This window comes from Chelon labrosus (genome assembly GCF_963514085.1).
Source record: "Chelon labrosus genome assembly, chromosome: 3".
In the NCBI taxonomy this organism is placed as follows: domain Eukaryota; kingdom Metazoa; phylum Chordata; class Actinopteri; order Mugiliformes; family Mugilidae; genus Chelon; species Chelon labrosus.
Genome location: NC_140339.1, coordinates 6,054,916 through 6,072,000, shown reverse-complemented (window position 1 = coordinate 6,072,000; position 17,085 = coordinate 6,054,916).

Below are 17,085 nucleotides of genomic sequence, written 5' to 3'. Positions count from 1 at the left end.
TGAAGATTGGCTTGCATAGTTTAGTCAGTTATGACAAGTAAAATAGTCCAACACTGGCAAATATCAAAGAAAACAGAAGCCTCCTGATAATGACACATTTGTGTTGTTTGTTTGTTTTTTAACTTGAGGAACTTTTGTAAAAAGTACTCCTAAGAATAATAACAGAAGGTGCCCCAAAAACATGTTTTCTCTCATGTGGTATCTCTAGAAGCGGTGGAAATTAGGACAGGAGCAGGGGAGACAATCAGGGGACAATAATATAGGGCAACAAATTCCACTGTGGAAAGAGTTTAGGGTTGATAGATGGGTCAACACAACGTAATGGAGGCCACTCGTCATTGTTTCCAACCCAAAGTCAAAATTGGTTTGTTGAAATCACAGCCCTAACCCATTTTCCACCACTGTAATTATGGACGACACAGACACAAAAAAAAGGTCTGCATCATTTTAACTGAAACCATTAGTTTTCTCGAGACTAAACCAAGATGTCACATCATAAAACAGTTCGTACATTTTTGGAGATAAAGTCAAATGATCCGTTCGTCAGATCAGGAAGAGCTTCTATGGAAAATTTTAAAGAGCAGTTAATGTTTATTTTGTCATGTACAAACTGGTATTGATCATAGACTGTATATAAATATGGACAATGCGTCCCCACTTCCTTGCAATGGCCAAACTGACGCTATTTTCCCAGGGATACAAGTGGTGCCATCTTGAGAGTTTGGAGCCAGAGTCTGCTCAGTACGGTCTGAGAGTGGAGGCACACAGAGCCGTCTTATTGATGACCCGCCCACACTTCAGCCAGACTCACCTGATTAATACTGTGCTCTGCTCTACCTCCACCAGTTACAAGGAAATGTTCAAGTTATATATATTTACTTCTGCCGGTTTCGTGGTGCGGTTGGCATGGCAACTTGCTGTGATCATGATCTCACATCCTGTTTCTGTAGCGTCAAATAACTAAAACGAAACTTCTTTATTATATTAACTACCTAAAATGACAGAAGACCATTCTTGAAAATGACTTGCCATGTATTTTAGTGTTTTAGTTTGGCCCAAGTCCCGCCCACTAACATGGAGGAGGCGGAGCTTATGACCTATAGCTACTGCAGCCAGACACCAGGGGGAGCTCTACTTGCTTTGGCTTCACTTTTGAGGAGCTGTTCCACCATCCATCTTTATACTGTCTGTGGTATCAATGGACTAGTTGTAGTATGTCTATTGTCCAGTGGCCGGAAGAGTCAAGTGCAGTAAGAGGGCTCTAGTCTGTTTAGATATTAAAATCATTAAATGACATTTAGAAAACAAAATATGACAGTATACCAAAGCTCCCTCCTTTCATTAGGCACTCAAAAATCTAACCACATGGGTGTTTATAGCTGAACGTGATTAGTATTAAGCTTTCAGTTTGATTAAGTGCCTACCCCTTGGTTTACTTAATCTAATTCAAATTAAAGGATGTTTCACTTAGATGATAATCAAATAATTAAACTGCAACATAATGTGTGACTGTAGGTGGCCAGTGGAGGTCTGGATCAGGCTCACAGTGGTGACACTTGCTAAACAAGACACTCCCTTATTTTGTATCTGGGAAACAGAAAGATGTAATTTAGCCCGCCAGCAGTGGAAAGACAAACCCCGGGCCTCAGTCTCATCACCTAGTTTGTATCTCACAGGTAAGTCCTAATGGTCAAAGTGTTTTATCCTTCGGTGCACATCAGGAACTGTTATCTTCAGTCAATAGCCTCAATGCACTCAAACGGCTGCAGACTGCAGTCCAAATTAAATTAGTCAAAGACCCATCTTACAACTTAATCAGATACACTTTCAGACCAGTAATTAAAGAGAATAATTACACATGCATGTCCCTTGTGTGGCAGAGACTCTTAAGAGTGTGTTTTAGAGGGACTATTATTAATTATGGTGGCTAAGAACTGAATTGATTATGGCTTCCTGCATTGTCATGTCAAGTGTGGCGTGACTGAGGAAATAATTGTTTTGATCTGCTCGGCTGCGTCCAAAATCTCAAGTTATTCCGATAAACAATTCAGAGACGTTAGGAAGTTTCCCTTCCGCAGCGTCTCTTAAATTGAGCAGAAAAGTTTCCTTCCCGCCACCCACTAATCGTGGCTTATATGAGACAACTGTAACAAGGGCCGATCCGCACTGAATCGCCTCAAGTGTTTGAGTCAACCTCCTCTGGATTGTGGGAGATGAAAGGTAGCACTTGGTCAATATTAGGTATCTTGACAATATTTTAGGTATGAGAAGAGAGCTGGGAACTTTTGAGTGAAGGATTATACCCTCTTCAAGCGTAATAAATGCACCTCTTGATTGAGTGAGTCAGATGAAAGCATTTCACATAAGGATTTACCAAGGAACCGCTTTAGACTAATTGTGAAGTGGGTGTATTTAAAAAAAAAAAAAAGTATTAATAATTCTGCACATATCTGAATAAAATACATATTCATATCGACTATAATGATTGGTAGAGACAGGATGAAGCGCCGGAGGAAGCAGAGCTGAAGATGTTGAGATTTTCTCTGGCTGTGACCAGGATGGATAGGATCAGGAATGAGTACATTAGAGGGACGGCTCATGTGAGATGTTTCAGAGATAAGGTTAGAGAGGCCAGGTTGAGATGGTTTGTACACGTTCAGAGGAGGGATAGTGAGGGATAGTGAACGTAGTGGACGAAGGATGCTGAGGTTAGAGCTGCCAGGCAGGAGGTGTAGAGGAAGACCAAAGAGGAGGTTTATGGATGTAGTGGGGGAGGACATGAAGGTAGTTGGTGTGAGTGAAGAGGATACAGAGGATAGAGCTAGAGATGGAAACATATGATTCACTGTGACGAACATTCATTCATTCATTCATTCATTTTCTGTAACCGCTTGTCCTCTAAAGGGTCGTGGGGGAGCTGCAGCCTATCCCAGTTGTCACTGCACAAGGTGGGGTACACCCTGGACAGGTCTCCAGTCTCATCTCAGGGCTAACCACACTCACACCTACGGCCAATTTAGAATCACTAATGAAGCTAAAGAGCATGTCTTTGGACAGTGGGAGGAAGCTGGAGTACCTGGAGAGAACCCACGCAGACACAGGGAGAACATGCAAACTCCACACAGAAAGGCCCCAGTCAACCAATAGATTCAAACCCAGAACCTTCTTGCTATGAGGATTAGACTACTGGACAAAAAGGATAATGATAGACTAACAAACCTCTTCTTCCTGAATCTGAGTGACCAAAAATAAAAGAAAGAGAATCCTCTCCATATGAGGATGTACAACATACTATGTGATGTACTGTATTTCCTGAGGACAGATAGTGGTTGTCAGTTCCAAGAGTTTTTATAATTTTTTTTCCTGTGTAACTGTCACGGGGCAGAAGTGTGGGTTTTAGCATGATTTGAATTGTTTGTTTTATTGAATTTTAACATTGCATGCTTTTACTTGTGTTGTTTTAACCATTTTATTTATTATGTTTTTAATGCATGCGTGTGGTTTTTTACTAATTTCTGCCCGTGAACACATCACCGCACCTGGGAGGCTCCGCCCTCTCCCCGAACCACTGAACCAATCGGCAGCGGGGGAGAGTGGCGGAGGGATATAAAGAGAGCACGACCCGGAAAAGATGGCAGAGGCACGATGGGAAAGAGACGCCAGAGGACTGGTGATAACATGTAGGAACAGGAGGAGAACGTGATGGACGGACGGACGGATGGACTGACTGGGGACTGAAAGAGGACACAGAGTCACCATGTGAGAGGAACGCCAGAGGGACGTTGTGGCGGCGTGAGGGGAGGAGAACGAAGAGGAGGCCGCGAACGAGCAGAGAACGGCCGAAGGCAGCGGGTGTCCCAGCAGCGGGTGTGCCGGCCGCACGGACGAAGAGACCGCGGAGCGTTACTACACGAAGTACTCGCAGCGGCAGGGCAGTGCGCCCTGCCTGGCGGGTAAGTTTCTCCCTATGGGCCGTCAGTAACGCTCTCGTGTGTGGTTGTGCGGCGGCACCGGTACCCGTGCGATGTGTGGACACCCGTACTGGCCATGTTGTTTTATCTTCCAGGTGTCAGCCGGGCAGCCCACTGCCAAGAGAGAAGAAGAGGCGCCTGCGGCACCTGGAGCGGTGGAAGGCCTCCGATCATCTCCCCTCTGAGCCGCCTCGTCCCTGGTTTGGCGGCCATGATGGACTCTTTTTATTTTATTTTAGTAACGGACACTTTTTAATGTTTATTTGTATCTTTTTAACTTTTGGTTTTAAAACCTTTTAAGGTTTTACTGTTAAGTTCTTTTAATAAACCTTTTGTTTTTAAGTACACCGGCTCTAGTTGGTTTCCCGTCCTCTCTCTCCTCTGGTCGCTGTCAGCGTGCTCTCCCCCGATAAATCACCAGTACCTGTGCTTCCCCCCTTTCCCTTCAATAATAATAACCTTTTCTTCATTCATCATCATCCACTTCTCATCTCCCCCTCTTTCCCCTCGTGACATAACCGCAGCAAAGGTATTAAACCCTTGCCTAATATTTTAGCTTGGCACTCAGCGTCAAAATTAACTTTCCAAACTTCTGCCTGTAAAGTGGAAAACACACTAAGTGACATGGCACAGCGCGAGGTGGCGGCGAATCCCGGGTAGCGACACTTAAGAGACACATAGGTCCTGGTGAGGTCGCACGTGAAAGATTCGCGTGAAGAATTAGATCCGTAATGTAACGAGACACAACACAGACATCCTTTTCTCATCACGCATAATTGGTTCAGGCGTATACGCTGTAATACGCTTACAAGATTAAGACTCGCAGAATGAATGTGTCATCTGTAATTCAGAAAGAGATGGACGTTTTCTTTATTAGCCCTGACGACGTGAGTTTGAAAAGTTTAGCCGCTCTGCAGATCACTCTCAAATTCGGAAACTTAGCGCTTGAACGTCTTACTCATATTTTTGTCCCTTTTTATATGCAAAGTACGTTTTGTCCTGGATCTGTAGGCAGCGCAAAGAGAGGAAGGAGAATGCATTACAAGAGAACGAGATAGAGAACTGATAACCATCGCCACTTCACAGATGACACGTTGGTACAGGTACTGTAGATACAAGCACCTCCTTCCTGCTCCTGAGTGCCTTTCCATATACACCTCTGTTAGAGCACAGAGCGATCAATAGAGTCACACAGATAAGAGCTCTCCTCATCTGATAACGCTCTCAAAGAATCAGTTTTTTTTTTTTTTTTTTTTGCCTAAAGGCTAATCACTGATTACAGCCACTCAATGAATATTTAGATACACTGGCGATAATACGGGGGTTGCTAAGCTTGTACTCCTGTGTGCTTCAAATGTTGAACCTGTAACTAAACATATTAGTCGTATGAAGCATTTTAAGTGCAGATTGTCATTGTACGGCTTTTAAATGACACGGTAAGGGTTAAGAACGTAGGCCTGTAAAGTGTCTTGCTGCGTTACTCATTCGCCATTACATGACACCAGGCTGAAATATTGTAAATATATCAACCAACACAAAAGTATATTGATGCAGAGGGCCAGAGGGTTGTTGGGCAGAGGTACAACAGAAACCTAACAGATGTGCTTGTTTGGAATCAGATGTTAAAAAGGTCAGTTCGTAATTGAAAAATTCTGGCATCACCAAGAATAATATATATTTAAAAAATGATATCTCGACTTGTTAGAAGGCACAGTGGCGTGGTGGTTAGCACTGATGCCTCAAAGCAAGAAGGTTCTGGGTTCGAATCTAGGCCGACTGGGGCCTTTTTGACCCAACATCCCTCGTGATTGGGCAGAAGTACAGTAGAAATCTAACAGATGTGCAGTTTGGAATCAGATGTTAAAAAGGTCAGTTCATGATTGAAAAATCCTGGCAGCACCAAGAATTGTTGGGGTTGTTGGGTTGTTGCGTGTTCTCCCTGTGTCTATGTGGGTTCTCTCCGGGTACTCCATCTTCCTCCCACCGTCCAAAGACATGCTGGTTAAGTTCATTGGTGATTCTGAATTGGCCGTAGGTGTGAATGTGAGTGTGAATGGTTGTCTGTCTCTCTGTGTTAGCCCTGTGATAGACTGGCCCCTGCGACCCTTCACAGGACAAGCGGTTACAGAAGATGAATGAATGATTGAATGCCATCTCCAGCTCTTAAAAGTGCTATTTTTGCACAAATCTTCCTTTCAAAGATGGAAAGAATTGTCCATCTAACCAACATTTTAACAATAACTTGCTCCGCTTGCCAACTCTGACAGCCCAGCGGACTGCGGCTTGTGTTGGGTTTCCTTGGCGATGGGTGCGATGAGTCCTTCACTATATTACGGGCTTTGCTGCACAGCTCACGTTGCCTCAGGAAATCCCATAATATACTGAAGGACTCATCGCACCATGGTAGCAAATTCTTCAGGCTGCGGCCATCAGGCAGACGATACAGGCCAATGAAAACCAGAACTAACAGAGTGAAAAACAGTTTCTATCCGACAGCTATCAATGCATGAAATGCTGCTAAAGCGTAAGAAATTCAAATCCATTAAGGGATAGTGCGATAAATGGAAAGTAGAAATCTTTGTGTGTTTGTCCTTTGTGTCTTTGCATATATTTTATAACATTTATCTTTTGAATTGAATGACTGTACTTTACGTTATGACAAGATATTCTATTCTATTCTTTTCATTAGTACGTAATTGAGTTCGTTGACCTGATTGGTGGTTGAAGAAGCCTGCTCTTTCCTCACAGTTTCCAGGGACAATTTCCAAGATGTGACAAACGATCTGGCGTGTCAGGTTAGTATAGTTACTTCAAGCTTTTTCCATTAACGCAATAACTTGTTTATCCTAAATTATCTACACTCCACTCTCCATTGTTCACAAGATATACATAGAATTTGAATAGATGCACAATTGGAAGCCATGTAAATCAATAAGCACCAGAGACAAGAGGTGCCATTATGACTCACACGGGGCGTTCATTCATTTTTCAGATTCACAATCAATAGACTCTATAAAAGACCCGCTGAGAAATTACTTCATTACCGCAAATTCCAGTAATCAATGCATAATGAATGTGTTCTCACAGGGTTCAAAAGAAGCCTCAACCATAAACACGTGCCAACCATTCATCAGGAGTACAGGTTTTCAGAGCAGACCAAGATAACCTCAGACAACTAACCTTTTCCTGTGCACAGAAGACATTTCGTGTTGGCTTTTGTGTTCAGTAATTTGTGAATATATGAGAATAAGGCAGCCTGATCTTTTTGAAAGTATGTGTGCGGTACTTTGGCAAGTTTAAAGTGGATTTATAACTGGAGGTCACCAAACTGTGTCCACCCAGAAGAAACTCATGTCAGCGATAATAAATCCAGAAGGCGAATCTCATTATGTTCAACCTTGTCACTGGATCTCAGCTTTTTCTACACTATACTTATTATGGAACACGCAGACAGACTGTGTGTAATGTTTCAAGTCAAGTTAATACATTGGGAAAAGATGAAGGTTCATGGTCAAGCGCTTTTCATCACCTCACTTACATAAGCCTAAATGTTCCGTCTATACCATCTGTCCATCTGTCATGTATGTGCGCCTTTTAAATGCACGATTTGTTCTCGGCGGCCTGGCAATGACATTTCCTTTACCGTGTGAGGGCAGATTATTCAGGACGATATGAAATGCCTCCCAAAGACACAACCATAGCATTAACTATTAAAGCTCTGTTTAACAATCCAGCACCTCAATATCAGGTGAATTCAACCTATTATCAGTAAACTGTGCCTTTCAATATGTCGTTAAATAAATAATCTTAGCCCTGGCTGACCTAATGAGGAAATGTGTATGTTGTTTTGCCAGTCATTGACACCCCTGAACTGAACGTGCTCCATTAAAACAACAACACACAGCAACATTTATCTTTTTCCACCATCCCATTGCCAAATGACAGTAATGAAATGTTCATATTTTTCCATTTTTATATTTTCCTTCAGCCAGAAGGTGCCAAGTTGTCTGGTGTGACCATCTGTGTATCTATTATGAGGGTCACCACAGTGAGGAGAGGACTGCGTAACAGAGGCGTTTCAGTGGCAGACATAATGTAGCGCTACCATACTCCTACAACGTTAGGGTGCTTTTCGCAGACAACAAGATGGCATGGTGAGGAGGAGGATGGGTTTATTCATTATTATTTAAGCATTCTGACTGCGCTCTAGTATACACATTCATTTTTAGGCCATAATCTTTGGTGGTAAATCTCTGTTTTGGGACCTCTCTGCCTTTCCACAAGCCTACGTGAAGAAGCTCTAGGCAGGGAGAGCATACCTTCCTACCCTTTCCTTGCGCCTACATGGAAGGCCTCAGGCAGGGAGATCAACAGCAGCAAAGACCCCGGTGCTCAGAGCAGGCATCAGCGATACAGTGTTGGCACTGATAGATAGATAGACGCTGCATAAACCGAGGAGCTGGGATGGACGTGAGTTGCAAAGCAGCTTCCTGAGAAACAGCAAGGGGAGGCTTAAATGGGCGATGATGCTTCAGCCGAACGGTCAGCTGATATGGCCTGGTTTATCATCAGCTGATTAGCTGGGCTTTCGAGCCGATCTTCGCTCCGTGACCTGCCTGAACTAATGCTAGGCTCTATTTATGTTATCTTATCGACTGGCGGTATCAGGGGTCTAACAGATCTCATCAAGCCCAGAGAAAATCATCATAAAATACCTTCTTTTCATAACACTATGCCTCACGTACAGGTAATGAGGAAATGGCTTTAAAGAGACATGAGAGAATAAAGGAATTGGAAGTGAATCCTTCAGCTGCCTCTTCACACTTTAAGATATTTGTCTTGAGCTATTGAAACACAGTCGTGTTAGCACTTCACACAGGAAGTGAAGAGGGAGAGAGTAAGAATAAAGTAAAACAGACTGGAGAGAGAGAGAACCGAATCGAAAAAGAATGAATGTAATGTGTGCACGGACATGGTTTTAAAAGCTATTGCACACCTGGGTTTGACCTCCAAGTGTCCAATAATTACATATGTAGTTCAAAGTTCAAAATAATATTTTGTAACTTTTCTAAAACACTGATTAGCTTGTTAGCAGCAGTCTGATATTGCGTCTGCTCAATGCAACTCCTCATCTGTGTGTGACACATGACACTGGACTAATTGCAGCTGGCACATTTTGCACATGGTAGTTGTTATTTTTTATTTATTTATTTCATTTTTTTTGGTTAGGGCAATTTCATTTCATTTCAATCAGAATCAGAATACTTTATTAATCCATCAAGGAAATTGTTCCGTCGCTGTTGCTCCCATATAGTGACAGTTGGATGGTGACAGAGACAAATATAAATAGAATAAAAAGTAATGTAAAAAAAGATATATATAAAAAATAAAATGAAAGATGTAAGATGCATAAAAACCAAGTATTGCACAATTATAAAAGAGTCTGATGTGTTAAAAGTGACCAACACTCAGTGGGAGGAGTTACAAAGTCAGGCAGGAATGACCTCCTGTGGCGTTCAGTGGTACATTTCGGTAGGTATATTAATATTCAATAACTGTATTATTCGTGTAAATATTTTGTATATACAGATTTCAGTAGTGGTATAGATTACGTATGGTATGCTGAGTGTCCGTGCATTGCGGCTGCAACACTGAAATTTTCCAGTGTGGGGATTGATGATGAAGTATCTAGCTCAAAAAATAGGTCTTGGATAGGGAGTTTAATTTATACCGATGCATTGCATTTTACAAGCTGACAATTGCATGTAAACAGCATGCAAAACTATGGCTGTTCATGTCAGACATTACAGACATGGCCTCTAAACAGCCATCAACACAACAACATCTAGTGCAAAGTAACAGGTCGTAAGACGGTGTAAACCATGTACCTAATAAAGTGCATGCACGCATAAATGAGCAGCAGAGAGATGCTGCACGTGTGGCCAGTAAAATTGCTCACATTATAGCAGTGATACTAAAAAATGAGCAAGAAATGTACATGTATATGATGTAAGTGGTCGGTGTACTCATCTCCCAATAACCTCCATGGCATGATTTGTGTAACACACCTAATATATACAGGCTAGCCTGGGATAAACAGACATTTATACCAGGAGTAAAAAATAAATAAATAAAACAGCAGAGGCAACAGTTAAGGGTCACTTTATCTGACAAATTGTTTAAGTGCTGTCCTGCCTTGGTTTGGTCGGCACAGTTAATCTGCACTGGCTCCTCTTTTTGTTCCAAGACCACCACCGCCAGGATTATATTGTGCAGAATACCATGATTTTCCAGGTGAAGGATGTGCAGCGGTAATGAATGTACTTCTAGGTGTACAAAGGCTACCCTGTGCTGCTCAGAGAAACCAAATAACACCCTGTTGTCCTCAGGAGCCTCATCATGGCTTCACTTTTGTGCCTCGGCTGTCGCAGGCGAGAGGTCCCGACATTTGCGCCGCACGCGGTCTGATCAAAAATGTAAAAAAAATGGGGAAGCATCTCTGAAATTTAAAATGAAGGAGCCCTTCCTAGCAATCGATTGACAGAACAACTACTGAGAAAGTTTTAAATCCCTGAAAGCCGTGTCAGAAAATCAGTAGAATGTGTAAACAGTAAAATGCCCTGTATTTTCCAATTATGATAAGTTTTTTGCTTCCAATTTATACGTCAACTGATGGTTTTACTTTTATACACACACACTGAAATTGGAACGATAAGAGAGCAAAAGGAAATTTTAATAAATATTTTGTCATTAATGATAGAGCCCAGTCCAGGCCGAATCCAGACTATCTGGTTCCTTTCTGTGTGGAGTTTGCATGTTCTCCCTGCGTCTGTGTGGGTTCTCTCCAGGTACGTCCAAAGACATGCTCGTTAGGTTAATTGGTGATTCTAAATTGACCGTAGGTTAATTTAGGCTCCAGAGGACAAGTGGTTACAGAAAATAAATGAATGACAGAGTCTATATTAATGGGCAAAGTACAGAAAGACAAATATGCAAGAGATTTCGACCGTACCGTACTGCTGCCGAGCCGTGCAATCCCAGGTCTTCTAATTAAGTTCTGCTAATCAGAATGCAAACACCATTTCCACAGGCTTTTTTTTTTTTTTCTTTGCAAGGGTTTTACCTTTATTGCTGAAAGTGTCAAATGTAATGCAACACCCTCCAGTCAATGCTGCACGTCCTACTCTGCGCTATCGGAGTTTCCTCCCGTCTATTGTAGATCCTCAATTACTTGGACAAAAGTGCTTGTTGAGGCTGTAGACGTTTGCCCTTGGATTACCAGACTGAAAAGCTTTCTCTCAGGTGTGAACAGGTGTAATTCTGACTATTTCACAGTGACAAGCTCTTTCAATCTAAGAACACTGATCAACTGTTCAGCCTAGGCTCGTTTCAGATCTGGTGTTAAAAGTATACAGGCGGCATTTCCAAAAATCATAAAGACGATAAAGGAAAGCTATATAAGTTTATATAAGTGTAGACTGGGTCTGATGAATAGAGATTGCTTTCGAGTGCTCTGCATCATCGCAGCTTGACATGATTGATCATGGCAGTATAGATGATTGAATTGAGAAATTACATTGGTATTTGAAGGACTGTGGACTAGAATTGTCATTTAACTCTTTACCATATCCTCATATTGTCTGGTGATAGTTTGTGTTTAGTACAATATGGTACACAATGAAACAGAATAGAAATAGGCTTAAATCTTCAATGCAAAACAGGTAATACAGTTCAAAGCAAGGCTATTGCCAGGATATCGTGCTCCATAAGCCACCACTGCACCTGTGTCTTTGAGACATTTATTATTTTCTGATCTGTATTTGCCGCCCTGCTAATTTTCTTAATTAAGTCAAAGTTTACCGAAATACGCTGCCAAAAAAAAAAGTAATTACCGATTCTCTTTACGCTTTACACATTCAATAATGTATTTGCCTTTGTGATTTTTGATATCTTTTCACGCAAGGCAAAAAGAACCAATACCATCTGTTTTCTTTCAGGATGAATGATATGTGATAGTTTTTTTGCCCCTCCTTCTCTTCCATGATCTGTATGAACTGCTTTTATCCTCTCAGTTTGAATTAAAATTAGATTTGAAAAAAAACAAACGTGCTTTTCAGAAACAGTTCACATTACCATGCATGATTTACTGCATATCTCTAGAACTGCTACAGGTAATACCAGATTCTGTTGCAAACTGGATATAGTGATATACGTGTACTTTTTGTGGCTAAAAAATAAAAAAGGTGCAACGTTTTGAAATTTTGACAAGAACATTTTATTTGAATTATGAAAAATGTGGGTTTGCTTCTTGATGTCAGCTCAGCAAAGTGTGTGAACAACAGTTCAAAATGTGTGCACAAACTCCAAACACTGAGTTGTCAGCTTAAAAAATGACAAATCACGTTAAGGAAATGAAACAGATAGCATGTGCACTTTTGGATATTAAATCTGGTTTGTAGTTGTTTGCCATAAATTCTGCAAACGCACAGCAGCAACACAGAGAATGAGGTGCTTTTCAATATGGATTTTCAGTATAGTATATTTGCAAAGAGCTGCCACATGCCAAAATGCAAACAAATCTAGTGGCCAATTGTGCATGCAACAAAAATAAAGTCACAAGTAGTTCTTCAATCTGTATTTGATGCTTTTGCAATCGAGTGCCACAATGACTCCACTTTTAAAAGTGGCTGCTGGTAAGCTTTGAATGACATGAACTAAAAGTGCCTCAGAAAAACTGCTTCAGCGACACTGTGCCCATGTCGAGTTGAAAACAAGGTGAATATCAAAGCTTTGGTGTTGCTGTAAATCTCTTTCTACCCACCACTGGGACCGTAACACACGGCCCTCACAGGAGTGACTCACACAAAAAGTGGAAGGGGGTGTAACAGTGGGAGGCACAGTGTAAAAACCATGCACTGGTTGGCATCATATGTGCTCCCCACACCTGGTTATGACACTTCTGCGGGAAATTGCGATATTTAATTCATTAGAACACATTTTTCAGCAACAAATGGGAGTTTTTGATCACACCTGTTGCAGTGTGCTTACGTCCATTAACAAATTCATCCTTCAACTGAGACTCCCGCCCCCAACATGCCTCATGAATAACATTTCTCACTCCCTTGTATACACTGATTAGTTGCAAAATGTCATTCACTTTATGTGAAATGACTGTTTTTGTCAAGAATATACAGGTTTGTTTCACTTGGTTGCTTCGGAAATGAAAGACCAAAGCAGTGCCAGCGTACTGGCAAAAAGTCGAGACTCTTCTCTTCAGAGAAATGGGAAGAGAAAAGATTTTTTTCTTCATTTTTATTTTTTTTTTTTCCCCACATTGAGTGACTCAATTTCACGCTCCATTGGCATATCTCGGGTGACGCGCCATGAAATCAGTCCAATTCTGGGATTTCAGAGGAACAGTATTTTGAAACCTCCTGAGATATGTGGCCGTATTACTTTCTCCACCTCTGGACAGATTACACTATTATGTGACAGTAGCAAAGGTGAAACTCTGGTGATAATACGGTATGTTCTCTCCTTTGATAAACTGGTTTCTAACAGCACTTTGAACAGAAACTACTGACCAAATCACAAATGATTCAACTAAAAAGAAACCAATTCATTTATCACTTCATTTGTCACTTTTTTTTTTCTTTTCGCACTGAACGCTGAGAGTAGATATATTCGTAAACCTCAGGCTTGGCTGTACGCTTTGTGACTGATCGTGTTTACAACTACAACTACAACTTTTAAAGTGTTCGGCAAAACTTCTTCTCGCTGCTGTTTGAAACTGGCAATCTGATGGGACTTTCAGTATTCTAAGCCGATGAAAAGCCTTTTTTATTATTATTATTCGGAAGGAAACCACTTGAATGTTTGACCCATTCATTCTAGTGATCATCCAAGCCAATTAACATCTCAAATTTGACCTCGTTCCTGCATTACAATAAGCCATTACGGCTGCAACTATGATTAACACACGGCTCTACTGTAAACCCGACCTAAACAAGTGTTTGCAGGTGCTTAAAAAGCGTTATTCTTTGAGGCTGTAATTTAATAGAGTTGAAGATATGTATTGCCTTATCCTGAAAATTCCTCATTTATAGGATATGCGTATAAATTATTCGATATATTGCCATTACTAGACAAAAAGCTGTCAGACGTCTCCCACATTAGTCATTTCTTAAAATATACCCTTTGTGACATGATGCCCATGCCATATTTTAAGTATATATATTGCATTCAAATTGTAATCTTGATTTTCACTGGATCTGAGTGCAAGCACAGAGAGACTTTTGCAGATATAAATAAACGGAGCTCAACGCTAGAAGATCAGCAGGCTTGTGGGGGAGGCAGGAGGGAGAGTGGAAGGAGACTAAAGGCAACGGAAGAGTGTAAGCTGGAGTCACTGGTTGGAGATAAAAAAAAGCCCGGAGACAAGTGAATTAGAACAGAATTTGGACATAGCCGAGGGACATGCAAAACCACACAGAAAAGAAGCAAGAGTAAATCATTGTAAGCTAAATCTTCAGGCTGCTGCGCCCATGTCAGAGGAGCTAGATAAACGAAAAGGAAAAAAAAAAAAAAAAAAAGGTGGCAAGAGTCACTGCCTTAAATGCTCTGGAGCAACGAGCAGCAGCTGGGGATTAATCAAGGAGATGCAGAGCAGCCAGGTCTGATGCAAACCAGCCATGATAGGCTTTAATAAAACTCAATTGTTAACTGGAAACATCTTTATTCTTTCCTTACCATTCCCAGCTAAATACTTGCCAACAGAAAATGAACTGGCGGTGATTTTCCGCTACTTCCCATTAAGACCCGTCCATTTTTAGAAAAACAAAAAAACAAACAAAAAAAACAGTCAAGTAAAAATAAGACTTTATTGTGACATATGAAACAGACAAGGGTCGCAGGTTATAAAGACTTGTGCTGGTGTTTCTTTTTCTCTCCTATTTTTTACACATGGTTACAAGTAGTTAAAGTTCAAATCTTGAGATGTGCATGTTTGAATCCAGTCCTTTGTCTTGCCCTTGAACATGATTAAACGTCTAGAAGACCTACTGCTGCAATCAAAATTCTCAATGCAATTAACCTCTGGTGAAGTGAATAAAATGTTACACCGAATAAAACCATGGTAAACAATGACGATTAATTTAATAAAGTATATTGGGGGGAAAAAGACACAAAAAAGACACACAAGCAAATGTATTCAATCCCTAAAGTCAATATTTGATAGTAATACCCGCAAGGAATAAATGTTCTGTTTGCTTTGCACAGGCTTATGATGCCTCATGTGTAAAAGTCTCCAGCTCGCTGTCACTGTTTTCTTTAAAGCCTACCAAAGAGTTTCAGTGTGATTCATGCGCAAGGACTCAGATAGTCACATAAGGACGTTTCAGGAACGATTCCTGAACCACACTTTGGTTGACTGGACATATGCCCAAGAATCCTAGAACCCTTACAAATAGTCACGTGTACCAGGTCCCACGGCATTAAATTAAGTTATGTCCCTTAGGTTCAGGAACAAGTCCACACCTCAACCATCCAATCACCCGCACCTGTCTATATAGGCACGTCTAACCTCTCCCCGCCTGTTTGGCTGCGTTTAGACTGCCAGCCAAAATCCGATTTTTAGCCCATTCAGATTTGAATCGGATCTCGATTTTGAAGTCTGAACAGTGACAGATCACATGAAATCCGATTTTTGCCAAACGGTTGCAAACCACATCCAGAGGTAGTTTCATATCGCATTCGTATCGGATATGGACAGATGCGTCTCAGTCTGAACAGCTCCCAACACTCAGATGGGTTTTGACTGTCCGTGACGTCACTTACGCGACGCCAGGCCAGAACCAATGCGCCAGACCGCGTGCCTATTTCCGTTGTGGAGGAGCCACGTTACGGCCACGGACAGTGATATTACAGCTATCACAATGGAGGAGGACTTTGAAAACAATTCGCCTTGGACAGAGGAAGAAACTGCATGCCTTATAAATCTTTACACTGACGTGACGTACATCCATCGTGTTGTTTGTTGTTGTTTTGCTTGTCGCTGTCGCAATTATATGACGTCTGACAAATACACGTGCTGAATGACGCTTCCGCTCGTTGCTACAGCAACCTATCAGACCGGTGAAGAATGTGGCCCAGTCTGAACAGAACCATATCCGATTTGGACACTTGCTAAAGGCAGTGTGAACAGTCAGCCCTAAAAATCGGATATGAGAAGGAATCAGATTTGAATCAGATCCGTCTGCAGTCTGAACGCAGCCTTAGTGTCAGTTCTCAAACCCTTCCCCCTCACCCCTCTCTGATCTTTCTTCTCCTTTACAATCTCGTTGCAGGAACCAGGCGGACACAGAACTGAAGCTTCCAGAGATATGCCCCCACAATGAATCTCACTCTCTGGGTTCCCCCATCCGAACATTGGCCGATGATTATCCTTCATCCCATCCCCTAGACCCCTTCATCCCATTCCCTACCTTTCCCTCCCATCAACCTGATCAAAATAAACCTCTTTGTACAAACTGAGGTGTGGTCGTGTTCGTGAAAACACCATGGTGTTACTCTCATACAGGCCTTGTCCTTCTTAAAAACAGGCATAATCATGATTGATCGACTGAAACAGTTCCACTTTAGTCTCATCACTCCATAAAGCTGACTCCATAACTCTACACCCTTATTCATTTTTTTTTTTCTTCTCCCCATATTAAAGCTGACGTTTATGTTCTTTTTGTTCAAAAGGAGTGAAACTAGATTTCTGGGCATGAAGTCCTCGCTTGTTTAATATTCTTCTTATGGTGTGCTCTGAGACTTTTGTTTCTGCTTTCATCAGGTCCTCCACCAAGTCCTTGGCAGTAATTCTTTTTTTTTCTCAGCTGTTGTTTTCAAGTGTCTGAGTCCTCTTGAAGGAATTCTGCTCTGACATCCACAATCAAGAAGATTTGCTAGCATGCCATGAGTTGTAAACTTGCATACGATGCAGCCAGCTGTGTCTCTCGGAGCCTGATGTGTCTTGGAAATGTTTTTTTGCATACACTTGGTACTCTGGAAAAAAAAAGAAAAGAAGATTTCTTCTCTTAGCTTTTTAGGCAGCACTTTCATCTTTGCCATG